We start from the raw sequence: 16,333 nt of genomic DNA on the forward strand, positions 1-16,333 counted from the left end.
AACTGATGCTTTCTAATTCCGTTTATTCTGCGGCATTCAACATTCTGTCAAGCGGGCACAACCCACATTATGCGATTTTTGGTCTTTTCGACTTTTGTTTATAACCCGACGGCTACATTGTTGCTGCTGCCGTTGTTATTGTTATTTTATATTTCGTATAAGTTCTGGCATACAAGAATCAAGTCTGCTGTAAATTACGCCTCATTCAACGCTATCGTTTCGCATTGTAGTGAAACGAAACCCTTCAGTCACTTCCTTGCGAAGGCTTCATCATCTTTCACCCTCAACAAGCAACGGTCGACAAATATTCCGTCTGTCATTTGTGTTGCTCGAATGAGGGATTGCTATCTGCGTGTTATTCATTTGCCACATTGCCCGAAGAGGCATAGCAAAGCACAAAATTCACGAAAAGTAGATAGTATTAGACACACAGATACTCACATATACTCATATAAGTAGTGGCTTGTATGCATGCCTTTTACCCCCTCACCGCCACTTGTGCTGTAATGTGGTGTTTTTCTAAATTTCAATTCATCGCCTGCATTAAACGACCGCCAGCGTCGGCGCTGCCACCAACATCAACGACATTTTTGTTTCATTACATTTGATGTTGGTCCTTGGTGTTGCTTTCATAGTCGACTTTTAGGCGTAGCGGCGGCTAAATGAGTGGAACTCTTTAGATAAGAAGTTACATTTATGTCAGCCGGCAGTGGACTAATACGACATACTTTTGTTGTTGTTGCTCTAGTGCGACTGCTTATGATTATTCCGTTGTTGTTGTATTTGTTGTTTTTGTTGATATGTTTGCATTGCACGTATTATTTGACATTAGATTATTTTCATGACAAATTACTTCGAATTATTCAAACAAACAAACGCACACAGACACACACATATATCCATACAAACATATATATAGAATGCGTATTTACATATATTTAGCGTATATATGTATATATATTAAAAGGCTTACATGCATATATAAGCTCACTACCCGCATTAGTGCCAGCTAAACGCATACTTAGAAGCGAGAAGCTTTCAAATAAGCGAAAATTTCGTAGTACCCAAAGCCGTAAAATCCGTTATATAGGCAATGTTGCAGCGAAGAAAGCATTTCCTTACACATATTTTGCTTTCAAACCAAAATTTTTGCATTTTATTGTTCGCACAATACAGTTTGGCATCATTTACATGTTTTAATGCGTTTACACACATTTTTACAGTTTTTTATGCAGTCAACGGCAGAAACTTTCATCAGCTTTCGACTTAATTAAACATTAATTTCAACTTTTGCCACCACGACGTGCGCGACTTATTTCCGCCAACAACGCGCTGTCTGCCACCTGCTTGAGTTCCTTATTGCATACGACGGCGGTCCGATAAGAACCTAAGCTAACTATTGCAAGAGAAATTTAGTAGTAGCATATTCTCGTATAGGGCTACTGTAAAAATTTGGGTTGCATCGTGGCATTGTTTTAGCCGAGTGTGGAAGAGGTTGTGTCCGCGAACTTTAAGAAAGCGAAAAAAATCTATATCAGGCGGTAATTCGATTGTTGATGTTGAATGCTAGAGACGGTGAATGTTCTCCTTCGATAGCGAATGTCAAATTAGCCGCACGACGGGTCTTAATGAGCGACGCTCAGTTGCTTCAAATGTGGAGACAACGTCATAAAAGTTTACCATCCATTATGCGCGAGCTAGTTCAGACAATACGAATCTCAAAAGACTGCATGGGTCTTATCCTGCACGACATGTTGGACATGCGATAGTTGTGCTTAGACCACTTCACAGTACTGATATTCTAAGCGCAATCCGAAGCAATTCCTATGACGTTTTAGTGTTTGGTGAAACATAAACGCACTGGTACACAACAGAGACCAAGGAACACTCCAAATGGTGGACCGCATACGGCTAACCTAACCCAAAGAAGGCGCAGGCTGCCCTAACGGAAAAGTGATGATCTGCGACTTGAAAGGTGTGATGTTTCGATGAAATATGCACGTACTGGTATACAGCAAGACTAAGGAACGGTCGAAATGGTGCACTTCATGCGGCTTACCTGCTGTCCTAATAGAAAGGTGATTGTCACCTTCTTCTGGGATTTTTAATGTGTGATCTACATCAACTATTCTACATGCAGAGGGACAATATTCAATACCAAATTTGCAAGTGCATTTCCATCATTGGCCCCTAACGACTACTTTTTGTTACCCAACTTGAAAAAGTCACACGACTAATAGAAATTTTAATGACGAGATTATCGCCGCCACGTAGACCTACATTCCAAATCTCCAGAAAATATATTTGGCGCCACTGAGTAAAGTGTATCAAGCTAAAAGGCGTCCATATCGTAAGAAAACCAGAAACCAAGATATCCACAGTTTTTCAAAAATTTTCTTTTTCTTTTATCTGTGCAAGTAAAATAGTTATCGGACCGCCCTTGTACAGACTTTTGTTCGATGTGCGCATTTGGCTATTTCTTAATTATGCGCACAAAAGTTTTTAGCAACTTTTGTGTTTAACCCGTAAAAGTCATATGTGAAATTAAAAAACAAAAAACTCGTGTATGCTTTTATGAGTATTACCCACGGTGTACCCGTTACTATTTTGACTGTTTTACAGCAAGTTTATTACTCACAATTTTGTTGTTTTCGTGGGCAAAAGTTTTGAAGATTTCATTCCTGTTTTCTTTGTTGTACTTTTTTAGCTCGACTAGCTGTCTACTTAGTACAATAAGAGCAGCAGAGGCAAACTCGTATTTTGTTGAAAATATATTGGATACACTGGAGTATGAATATTTATTCCCTGCACTGTTGCAGACACAGATGAGTTTCGAACTTTCCGTAAGCCGCCAAACAAACGCGTGTGCTGACGTTTTTATGCAGCAATAGTTATGTTATGTTATGTAAGTCATACGTAGTCAACACTTTTCCTCACACATATCAAAGGTAAATTGAAAAACTTTCGTACATATTTCCACGTTTTTACAGGGTGCTATTTATTTATGAAGTTTCAGATATTTGTTCGCGTATGTTTACACCGGAATCTTTTGAAAGACCCGTTGTATATGAAGTATTTTATTCATTAGGAAAGCTTAAGTAATATTTTTCGAACTATTTTTTCCCCATTCCGCCATACCGATATATTTATCTACTGATTTGGTGTTCACGGAATTTAAAATTGGAACCAGAGTTAGGATATAAATTATGCCTATATTAAGAGAAGCAAAAAAAGCAGGGAAATGGCATAGTTTTTTTTTACTAAATGATTCAATAATAGATATGTGGCCTTTAAACTGATAAAATTAGCTGTTTGCCGGATACTTAAACTTTCGTAAACAACATTTGGAAAGAAGTGCCGAAGACCAGCATAAATGATTTAAATTCAAATAATTTTACTAGCATCAAAGCTCTCCGTGAACTAGAGTCCTACAAGTATACGTATTTTTATTGAAGACTGTCACTAGGATAAGATTTGGTTCGAGGCTTTTTTTTTCTAGGGTTGCCTTTCAAAATATTCTCCATTAAGATCTATACACTATTCATGCAATATTGAATGTATTCTGGTCCCACTATTCCTATAGTTCTCTCAATCTCAGGATAGGTCAAATGCCGATCTTGCAATAGCAGTTAGCGCACATCATCAATAGTTTTCGGAACACAACTGATTTTGGACGACCTGCACGAAATTCGTCTTGGAGTCATCTACGACCTCAATTGAAGTCACCATACCATCGATAAACACTGGTGCTTGATGGAGCTTCATCGCAAAATCTAGAATTAAGTTCATCGATGCACTGTTGCCGCGTTAATCCACGTCGAAGTTGTAAAAAATTATAGTGAGAAAATGTTCGCGGTTCAATTCCATTTTTTGGCCGAGATGAATAGTTTAAGTTACTATAAACAATCAAATAGCGCTCATATTAAAATGTTCTGAGTATGTATAACATAGAAAATGTCAAACTTTACGAAAAAATTGTTAGATGTCAGATTGCAACACTAAGGTTGCCAAATCCTGAAATATAAAAGGTAACCTACGTATAGACTTTTTAAGCGATTGCAAAAAGAACACAGAGCTGTATTCAGATTTACTGGAAAGTATTCTGCAGCACTGAGAGTTCATATAATTACCGAAAAAATATGTTGATTGTTTAGAAAACTTCAAAGCGAATCACAACCAAATAAGCTAAACTCGATTATTTAGTAATAGTTAATTAATTGAAAATTGTACATGCGACTGAAATGGATTGCGCTCAATAGCAGAGAGGAAACTCTCCCCAGTGCACCTAAAAAAATGTTAGTTGTTTGAATATGTGTGAAAGGTCGTATCTGTAGTATTTTTCAAAAATCCATTTACAACGAAGCTGTTTTCTTCGTTACAAGTTTAGAAAATTCTAAGTTTTTAATCAAACTCTCTGAACTTTGTAAAATAATCGAGTTTGAGCTGGTGCAATAAGGAGCTTTCGTTTTTACCGTTTATTATATTGTCACCCGCCTACAAGAGTGTAGCTTAAGTTGCAGTCTCAACTATGCAAGGTAAATAAAATTGATCTTGACTTCCTCTAAAAACAAGTGATCAGCAAAGGTAAACGAGGTACCAAATTTAACGAAGTTTTATTCAATCATTTGGACTATGGGTTAATAAATCACTGCTAGTTTCGTATAATACTATTTGATGGAAATGCACGGGTTTCAGTGTTTAAAAACACCTATGATTTGATCTTCACTCTTCGGAGTTCCAAAGAGCACGCGAACCTATATACAGCAAGACATCGCGAAATCAACTCTTCTTTTTCAATAATATTGTATGTACTTATTGTATTATTTCGAGATTATTACACTATTACAAGACTATTACTCTTGGAGTAACATGAAGAGCTGGAATAATGAGATCTATGCGCATATAATTATATTTACCAAATTGTAAATAAATAAAACTAACAGTATATAAAGTGCAAAACAAAGTGCATAGTCATTTACTTGTATATCTAGAAGCATATGTAAGTATATGTGATATAACACCAACTGTGTCAATTCCGGGCAGGTGAAGCGAGGAAATGAAAACTAAAAATGCATAATTTCAAAAATTTCGTACAAACTAGTTTCATTTCCGCACACAACAACGAAACTCAAGCAACAAAATAAAAATACCAAATAAGTGAAATATGTAAAAAAAAAGAAATAAACACTTTAAACACACACACATTGTAGTTGTTGCACAGTAGAATTTAATGCGGCAACTTTATAGCAAAACAAAATGCATAGAATTTTCTAAAATTTGTGCCGAAACTTTTGCCGCTGCAGGTAACTGTCAAAATTGATTTTACTTAGCACACTTGCACTCGCCTCTCTGAGTGCACGCCTGCCATGGCTGAAATTAATACCGTAATTGTGAATGTTGCTTTTATGTAGGCTATGTTATGTTATGCTATATATGAGTACAGTTGTTTGCGCCGCTGAACTTCCTCGCGTGTGCATAAATAAGAACAACTTTTTGGCCTACGCTGCTGGAGCCAAAAATTCACAGGTGGCAGCGCTTTCGTGCGGCCAACAAACAGAAATTCCAAATTGCATGTATGTATGTATGTATGTAAGTGCGGGTGGTTATAGTATACCGCTACTGCACACTCTACCTAGAAAAGTGGCTAGAACTGTGCGATGAGCCACACACCAACTAGCTTGGCTTATGCAACTTTGCCTAATTAAAAATCACAAACCGTTAGTGACAGCATTCATTGCAGACGTTCCGCTCCGGCGCTGATGCGGAGGAGTGGTTAGTGGAATTGAGCCAACGTTGCGGCTAAATTTCAATTTTTATTTCAATTATAATTTTTCAGCTGCTCAGCGTAAAAAAAACTTAATGGATTTCTTCTCGCTCTCTAAGAAAGGATTATGGTCTCGAACTACGAAGTTGGCTGGCATTGGTGTGTTTTACTGTAAAATTTTGTAAGTTAGCTGCACAACTTTCTTGTAGAAGTCAATCAAATACTTTTTTCAGCATAGTAAGTTTCAACTACAGTCTGCTTTGCCATCATTCCTTTCGGCGCTCGTAGAACTGTCATAATTTTTGGTTCTTCAAAATTTCGTTGGATGGAAATTTTGTTCGTAGTTTGTAACAGTCATTTTGTTCTTCATTTCATTATTGTTTTTGTTTTCTTTTCCACATCCATTGAGCTGTTATGCTGCATTCGGTTTATTAAGAACTTTTCGCCGAAAAAGCCAATTAAGTTGTCAGTCAAAGAGTTGTGAAAATTTTAATTTTTCTAATTATCGCTAGAATGTTTAACCCGAAAGCCACATGTTGCAGAGCTAGATGACGCTATATTCAAATAACTTTTTCGTGTTTGGCAGTATAGAACATAGATATTGATATACACTCTGTTGCAAAATTATAAGTATAATAAAATTATGGATGTCAAGTCTAACCGGTAAGTTTTTTGAAAAAAAAATTTCAGCTATTCAACTTGTATATTGTCAACTCTAATAAATCGGAAACAGTTTTAATAACATAGCTGTACAACAACAACAACAACAAAGATGTCAACGCAGGATACGACAAAATATGTTTCGTACTTTCTACCCTTGGTAACATTAAAGCGTCTCACCAAACAGCATAGAGAACCTTAAAATACTGTATGAACCTAAGAGAGGACAAAATGAATCAACTGCCACTTCTGCTACTCCGCACCAAGACCGCATGGAGGAATTTATACGAGCGCAACACCTCAACCAATTCAGCCTCCGTAAGCGATATTGTTATTTCATGAAAATTACAAAACTGGCAATGAAAATGTACTTCCATATGATATTTTTGAATGAAAAGAGTTTAACTTTGATTGCCCAGGAGGCTTTAATGGATACTGGCATGATATTCGAAAATAACCGCTTCAAGTTTCAAAACGAAATTTTTGCGGAGAGAGCGTAATTATTCCGGGAGCGATGGCCTACACGAAAAAGTTATAACTGCAGTTTCGTTCTCAGTGAATGAATAGCCATGATTACATAGCATTTTTCAAAGCAATCTTGTTCTCCTCTTAACTTTCAACAAAGAAAAAATTTAATATTTCAAGTAAGTAGGCAAACTAACTATTGGATGATCTAAGGACCGACGTGCTCGCAAAAATCATTTAAATTGAGAAGATCTGGGGGACATCAGTTGGACTTTTATTTGCTAAACCAAAAAAAAAATAATAACTTAACATAACGCTTTTCCCTAAGCATTTTAAATAAAAAATTATTAACGACATTTCTTTCTAGAGCATTGAAATTAAAAAAAAATCATAAAAGCCCGCAAAACAGAAGTAGTAGTGATCTTACAGTTATGCAACAAGTACAGGTTGGTTAAAAAGATTCTGCGCTCGAAATGAAAAAATATTGTTTTTGATACAAAATATATTTGTTATTCAATATAAGCTCCCTTAACTTAAATACACTTATTTCAATGATCCTGCAATAATTTTATGTCATCCCTCTAATGACTTTCCAGAAGTTCTGCAAAGTATCCGTCTACGACTGTAATAGTTTCTTCATTCGACGAAAAACGACGAAAAACAAGAACTTGATTCCGAACGTTCAATTTGTAAAATCAACATGCTCATAAAATATGTATACATTTTATAGGGTCTCCGATGTTTACTTCTGGGTGTTAAAAACTTCGTCGTAAACTCAATATACCCTGTTCAGGGTATAAAAATTTACAGCTGATAATGCTATTTTTTGGTAATTTTGACTCAAATGAACACTACTATCATCAGGAAAATATATATCTCAGGCATCAGTAAAGCTATATTTTCGGTAAAAAAAAAATTAGCTATTAGCTATATATTCGGTATCTGCGGTCTTCAACAGTTATGGTCCGATTTCAACAATTTTTAGCGTGAGATGGAATACCTCAAAGGCGCCATTTAAGCAAAATCTTGTTTCAATAACGTCGTTGACTCTGAAATTAAATTTAAAATTGTTATATATGGGAAATCGGTGTGGTTGTCGTCCGATGCCGTTCATTTTCGCTCTTTAGTATAAGAACAATATGGTTAAAATTGAAATTGAATAGTGACTGAGAAATACGACTTCAACTAGAAATGCACGTGAGAGTTCACATTGTCCAATTTTGATACCAGCTTTTATAAAGCACTCTGTACCATCTCTGGTGTAAAATTTAATGCAATTTTATTATTATTCATTGCAATTAACAACACAACAATTTCGAATTTGATGTCGGCATCAAAATGACAAATTGGTCGTATAAATGTAGTTCACCAGAAGCAACCATGTTTACTTCAAACATTAAACTTTCTGTTTCTGTTTCTTTCTCTCATTCAGCATTATTTAATACAAGGGAAGAGCTAGGGTAAATGTTTGTAAACAATTAGCAATCTGTTGCTTATGTCTCTATGTAATGCTTTTCATGAACTTTTTTTTAATGTTTAGAGTTTCGGTAGTCGATACGTGTTAGCGTTCTTCTAGGTTAATCCAAAAACATGTACTATATGTATAAGCGTTATGATATCATAGAAAATACATGTTTTTAATAAATAAATACAATATACAATACGTTTATTTTTTAGCTTGAGCTAATTCTTAACACAGAAATATTCCGAAATTTGGCATATAACTTAATTGAGCCCAATTTGAAAGGATATCATTCACTTTTTGCTAGCGCAACATGTCTTCCTGATGCCAACAGTACAGCAACGGTTGCCACTCGGCGTGCAGATCTGGCAACATTTGACGCAGGTTTTGCAAATGTTACATTTCGAAGCTGAAAAAATGTTAGGAATTTGTGTAAAAATGTCAGGCATATATTGTATTAAACATGTATTGTATTAAAAACAGTGGAATTTGTTTCAAGACTTATTTTTTTGCAAGTATTTAGAAATTACTTACCGTTAATACACTGCTGACAGACCATTTTGTACTTAAAAGATTTTGTTCACTGACTATGTTTTCGTATATTGTTTAATCAAAATGTGATGAGTGACTGCTGTGCGATGATAATACAAAACTCTTTTATACAACAGGTGCGCGCACCAATTAGCTTAATAATGTTAATTCAAATTGGGAATGTTTTTGCAATGACGTGCGCAAATTAATTACGATATTTGTAGTCTTATCAATAGGTAAGCACTTTAATACGCATTTTGCGCTCAGCTCTATGGTATGGTATTATTTTACTTCAGCGATAACAAAAACAAAACACGTTTTCTCTTAACAGTTGGGAATAATTATTTAGGTAATCGCACTTTCTTTTATCTATAATGAATCGTGGTAGACATAGTCACACACTTTCCTATATTTAACACTTCCAATAAAAACCAGACAGTATGTATAATATATAGTTTTTTATTCGAGAGCATTAGGATTTATCGATATATCGATCACTTGATATTTTATAATTATAATTTTTTAATAAAAATCAACATAACACTCAAAATGGATTATAAAACATATAATGGAAATTATAATTACCTGAATTATTTTTATCAGAATAATAAGCACTAATTTCAATACTTGGGTGTTTTCAATAATTGCAGTGAAGAATTTAGTGTACTCGTATTCATGATGAAATTGCTATTGTTGTTAGAGCTACTACTCACACTGCTACTCAGAAATTGGGTTAGGTCGCCGAAATGACAGCCCTGGTAATATACAATGATTGCTCAAGCCCGGTCTAAGTTATTTATGATACTCTTTTTATATACATAAAATAACCATATCCATATGTTACGCACTGAATATCTTCGGGAAACCAAAGAAAAATTCCAGGGCTAACCGGGCATCTCGACAAGCAATTTATGATTACTAAAAATCTGTATTGCTAAAAACATGCTGTATTGGAGACTGCACATTGCTAAGGTTTAGCAATTGATGTCTCAATATATTTGATTCCATCCATTGCTAGCATTAACTGTAGAAAATGTCATTTTGGAGGTTTGACAGAGCTGTTTTAATTTTCACACACATATTGAAGAGTCAACATGTACAAGCATAGTTTCAGTATAATGATGCCAGCAAAGCTGACATGCTAATGCCCCGTGTTTTACGTTTTGTTGCGTAAGCTGCAATTTAGCAAAATATAACTTTTAAACAAAGATGGAAAATAGTATTATATATATACATACCGAAACCATTCGGGAATGATTATTTTATAATAGCAAATGCTCACATAAGAACATTGCCAAACACAATGGCAATGTATTTGACAGATGGTGAGCAATGTACATTGCCTGAGAAGATGCGGCGTAAGACAAGTGCTAACCAAAAGTCAGTCAGTTCTAGGGCCATACATCGATTATAGCAATATTATTATACATCATTTCACGAATCATTTTGAAGTTTTCTTCAGAGGTAAGGCCTTATCTCGGCGATTATAACGATTCAATATCATTAAATTTCATTCCAGAAAACGTTCGCTTGAGGTTTGCCATCGTTTTAATTAATTTGTGATCCTGATGAAACAGCACTTGCTTCTTTTTGAAATTGGTCGTTTCGCGACCTCAAAGCTATATAATAGTCCTTTTTGATAGTTTTTTCTCTTTCAAGGTAGTCGAATACCATTACTTATCAAAGCACTCTTTGATATCAGTTGCACAACGTTACTCATAATGTTATGTTTCACGACCCAATTTTTAGGCAACTGTGAAATCGAGGGTAGGTCCAACTATAAAACATACGGAACCCTACAGTGGCCACCTTTAACTTTTTTTAGCTTACCTGTAACGGCGAATTAAACTGGAAAGATACTAGAAACTTACTTTTCTTAATTCCCGAAATCCAAAATACAAAGAAAATGCCTCTATTATAAATCACATTCGCGTCTTACATTCCTTGACATAATGGTCTGCATATTTTTGGTTCACTTTCTCAAAGAATAAAAATTGCAAATATGTGGCAAATGTAATTGGAAATTACAGTTGTACGAGTACAAGTAATGGACGCCATTCTTTTACTTTAACAATCGCAGCACAGTTTTCGCGTCAGCCTCAATGTTCGGTTGGTCTCTTCCTTTAAAACGACAAATACAGAGAAAAATACACAATTTATACCATCTCCTCTGCTCTTCAAAACCATAGCCTGCGTTCGTGGCCCATGCTTTACGCAACGCGTTTTCATTCGTGTAAATCTGTAGACACTGGCGCAAGTTGTTAGACCTCCACAAGCGTACTCACATACTGTAAGTATGTGCGCTAGAGTTACGATGTTTGGAAGCAACGCTGTGCAAAAGAGAATTTAGCGCGCAGTGTCATGCCGTGCCGCCTGGACCACCACCAACAATACAGCGCACAGCGGCAATTTTATTTCGCATTAAGAGATTAAAATCGAAATTAAAAATTTAAATTAAACGTTTGCGCGCAAAATCATTTCAATCCTCGAAAATGTATGCTGTGTGGGAGACGCCAACGGCAGCTGCCGACTGGCTGAAGCGACGCTGGTCATGGTGTAAATTACATGACATTCTTGATATGGCAAAATGCTTTTTTATCCACTTTTTAAATAGTATATGAATAGTTTCAGCAGAAGTAATGGTTAATTAAAGTATAACGGTGGAAAAAATTATTGTATTTACGAGAGTGTTTTTAGGTGAAGATATTTAAAAGACAAACTTAAAGCAGCGAAGAAACCATGAAAGGTAGAAATATTTATATAAAGTGTCCTGATAATACAAATAAAACATATGGATACGAATACTTAAGACCCAGACGCGTGATGAGACAGGTTGTGATGGGAGCAAAGCGATTACTTTAGCTCGTCAACTATATGAATTTTATATGTCTCGTGTTTTCTTCAGACACCTTATTTGTGCTCCCCTAAGAATCATCCAGAAAAACTATCTAACCGAATCCATGTAAGGATTTCACACTTTAGTAAACAATAAAAACGTTTACGATTTTGAAAACCATATCATGCCTCTCCAGTAATTCCAATATCGCTTAAGCATGTAACTATTGAAGAAATGCATAAAACTATCTACAAATTAAATAATGCCTCAGTGGAAATAGAACTGTCCTCCAAGCTCTCTGTTAAGTTTACTAAAAATGCCTTTCTCTACTTACATTCTATAATAATTAGAGCCAGATCTAATGTACCGCTTTTAAATTAAGCTACTTTTAAGCAAGGCATCGAAAAATTCAATCTACGAAATACTTTTTATATGTTTTGATCGGGTCTTTAGTTTCTTCAACGAACTTCTTTTCATAGCTTCAAGAGGCTTGTACTCCGAAGAACATATTTGCATTTTGGCAAGAGCAAAAGTTACAAAGACCCAATACGAACAAAAAAAATTGCCTGAGCATTGATTTTTTTCTGGGTTTTGTAAGCAAATACTTGATTTGTAACTTCTACTTAGTTTTTTTTTTGAAAATTAGTCGAATGTTTATGAAAAAAATCATAATCTATACTTAAAATGATTGTTGAGCAGAGGTGCTTTGCACTATGATCTCATTAATAGGTTTTCCCTCAGGTACTTGTTTTTTCGATAAAAATAGACAGCGCTTTGAAAAGGTCTCGATATCGGTGTCTTTTATCGAAAACATAAAAATTCGAGAATAAATTACAATATTTTCGAAATAAAAAATAATCACAACAACAGACACTCGTACAGACAAGTATTTCAAAATAAGCAGAAAAAAATTACTTGGTATAATTCCAGTGGTTCAGTCTATTCACACTAGGGTATATGCCAATAGATAAGGCCGTAACGATGTTAAAATTTTCTAACGATGTAAAAATTTTTTATCAATTCTTGGTTATGATTCTGATCAAGCAGAAACCAAGAGCGTCCCGCAGATACAAAATATTAAATTGCGACTTCGGGTTTTGATGTGCAAAAAAAATAATGGATCTAACATCTGAATACTTCTTTTAACAATTTAATGCGTCCCTCTTCCAACTTGTCTCTCTGACAAACAACTGCCTTAATAATACCCTAAAAAGGGTTTATTAAGTTCGCCACGATGTTAGTAACACCCGAAAGGAAGCGCCAGAGACCCTATCAATGATCAGCGTGATTTAGCCATGTTTGTCTGTCCGTCCGTCTCTCCGACTGTATATATACGAACTAGTCTCTTAGTTTTTGAGATTTTGGTCTGAAATTTTGTGCCCGTTCTTTTCTCCCCAAGAAATTACTATTTGTCGAAACGTTCGATATCGTACCACTATAGCTTATAGCTGCCATACGAACTGAACGATCATAATCAATTGCTTGTATCGTATCATTTGACGAGATATCACGTCATAGGTAATTGCCTAAAACGATGATGCAATCTCCGAAAAAATTGTTCAGATGAGATCACTATAGCATATACATATGTAGAGGTCATACAAACTGACCGATGAAAGTTCTTGTAATGAATATTTGGTATTTGGCTTCAGTGCAACCGAAGTTAAAGTTTGTTCTTATTTTTGATTTGCTTTGAAAGGACGATTGGAAAAACCTTGAATGGAAAAACTGTTCCATGTGAGTAATAAAAGGCGAACTCAACCGGACTCGTCCGTTATAACTGCGACAGAAATCTCAACTTGAAAATAATTGAATTGATACTAAGTCAATATTTTGGGTTGGACCTTACGATAGGTCTAATTTTCGAGTAGATCAACTAAACAGTAGTCTTAATTAACAACTTAAACCGCCCAGCCAAACTTCTTTTAGGAAGAAAATGAAGCAACTTGCCAACCAAACCAAGCGATGAACCGTTAAAGATAACAAATATTATTCCTGGTGCACATACTTATATATTTGACGCACTGACAGCCCTATCACCTTTTCCTGAGAAATTTCGTGCATTTTAATTACGAAAACACCGCCCATTGTTGTTAATATTTTTTGAAACACCCATTATTCCTGCACAACCAGCTATGATTATTTTGACTTTTTTCTAGCATTAGTTGTAGCATTAAACTCTCATTTTTTTTTTTGGTATTTTTTCACTTTCCAAAGATTTAACATTAATTTCACAAAAAATAAACAAATTTCACAAACATATAAAAACCATGTATATATGTAGGTATACAATATACTTTACATTGTTTTGAAATGAATTTTTTGTTTTAATTTGAAATTCAAAACCTTTCCATTGTTCTGCAGTCGAGCTTTTGTTTGGCTTTTAACAACAAAACAACACAAAATAACAGAAAACGCTAGACAAAACAATTGGCGCATGAGCAGATGCATGCGGGAGGTGTCGACTGAAATAGCGGTAATCGTATCATACTAGTATCAGTATCAGTCCTATCCTGTTCAACACCCTGTACATGGCTATTGTGCACGGTAGCCGGAACGAATTGTGCGGACGACTAACGGATGGATGGACTGGCAGGCTACATCTGCTTATTTTTGCTCGCTTCCATATTGTTTCACGTTTTGCTCGGTTTTGTTTTGTTTTCATTGGATAAATTTGTTGTATTTGTTATGGCGTCTATTGTTCGCTATTATCGTATACTATTTATTTATAGTACATATACATATGCTTATACAAATATATACAGCTATATGTATGTACATACCGACATAGTTCCATTACTTTGTTTTGCTGTTGCTGTTTAATTAAACGCAGACTATTTTTAGAAGAGTTTTTCTCTCTTAATTGGAAGAATGAGTTTGTTATTATTATCTCGTTCTGCTTTGAATATAGAGTAGTATGCACTTGAAAAAATAAATTACTATATACAATATTACTTTTGTATACTGGAAAGAGGAAAAAACAGAAGAAATTTAAAGTGGTATTATTTAGGAAATAGGCGTGGTTACTGTGCGATTTCGCTCATTTTTACATGGGAATGTCAAAATAATCTTCTGTACCAAATTTTAAAATTTGCTCCTATAAAGCCTTTTTGTGTCATCTCGGATGTCAAATTTAAGGTGTCTGATGCATTTCCTTATTGATTTAACGCAGTTTTAGTAGTTTGTAACAAAACCGTTATTGCGATTCTTTGAACCAAACTACGATTTTGTATCGGCTTAGTTATGGCAATTTATAGGTTTTCAATTAATGGCGCTTGGTGGGCGTGGCCGACATACCCCGTACGTGGTCCGATTACGTCCATCTACCTACTTTTTTCCCAAAGTTTCATCAATATATCACTCTCGAATTTTCATATTTCACCTAAAGAAAATGTGTCTAACTACCCTAAAAACAATTTAATGCAAAAATAATCGATTTCTTTTTACTTTATACTTTCCAACGAAATACTTAATAGACCTACAAATATTATGTTTACTTTTGGACATCTAAACATCTTTGATCATTCACATTACGACGATTTTTTTCCAGTGTATTCGTATATCTAGGCATTTGAATTTATTTTATATTTTGATCTACAATACCCACACACAGATTAGCAGACATATAAACTAACACAAATGCACCGGTAGGAGCATGGCTCATGCATAGCTATTGTTTCGAGTTAACGCACAGATTAGGCTTTTCATTATAGGCGCTCACAACAGCTTTTGTATGCCATTTTACTCATTTTCATATAAAAGCAGCACACACAGACAAATACATACAAGCATTTAAAAATTGGAAACCAGAGAAAATAGTTAGTAAAAACTACGGCTGTGCTGGCATACGTACATATATTCTATGTATGTATGGTATGCCATAATAAAAGTGTACGTACTCTTATTGGTTGCTATTGTTGTTGTGTACTGTTTGTTCGCAACAAAAATTGTTTAAGTAGCTTAAGGCGGGTAGCAAGTTAATCATAGTCATAATATACTAAGCAAGTGGACTAATGGAGCTTTAAATGGAAATAGTTTGACTGAGACTTAAAGTTACGTATACGCGGTGGCAGCAATGAGCAAATGGGTGTGATATTAATGTTGCGTATACGCAGTGGAAGTGAAGCAAGGTTTAGAGCTGTAAAACAGCTGGATGAATAACTGAAATTACAGAAAATAATTTGTTCAGCTCCAATATGGCATAGAAGATAATAAATTTATGCGCAGATAGAAGCAGAGGTTCATTTTCGTTTTATACAAATTAAGACTGAACTATGTATTTATTTTATTTCTTTTTAAAAATAATTTGTGGATTTTTGGATATGGACAAGTTAAATATTTATTTTAAAAACATTTCCAAGCAAACATTTTTTTTATGGCATTTGTACACTCAGAAGTTGGATATTTCTGTTTTTACGAATTCAATACTCATTATTCTTATAAACAGTGCATGGATTGCAATCAAATTTGTTATCTTATTCACTTATGTATATAATAAGTCGTAGACTCACTTAGTCTCGTTATTATATTTTGCCTCGGGTACGAGGTATTAAGTAAAAATCAACGTACTTAACTAAAATGCGATAAGATAAATTTAATATAGTGCGTATAGAAT

General features: G+C 34.8%; 1 long non-coding RNA gene across 1 annotated transcript; it reads right to left on the minus strand.

The window, feature by feature from the left end:
• Positions 1 to 8,519: 8,519 nt before the first annotated feature.
• On the minus strand, positions 8,520 to 9,300 carry LOC118679851 (uncharacterized). The gene is made up of 2 exons (XR_004975353.2): positions 8,886 to 9,300; positions 8,520 to 8,760 (listed from the first exon to the last, which is right to left on the minus strand). It is a non-coding gene; the product is annotated as an uncharacterized lncRNA (long non-coding RNA).
• Between the last annotated feature and the right edge of the window lie 7,033 nt (positions 9,301 to 16,333).

This window comes from Bactrocera oleae, chromosome 2, assembly GCF_042242935.1.
Source record: "Bactrocera oleae isolate idBacOlea1 chromosome 2, idBacOlea1, whole genome shotgun sequence".
NCBI classification, from domain to species: Eukaryota; Metazoa; Arthropoda; class Insecta; order Diptera; family Tephritidae; genus Bactrocera; species Bactrocera oleae.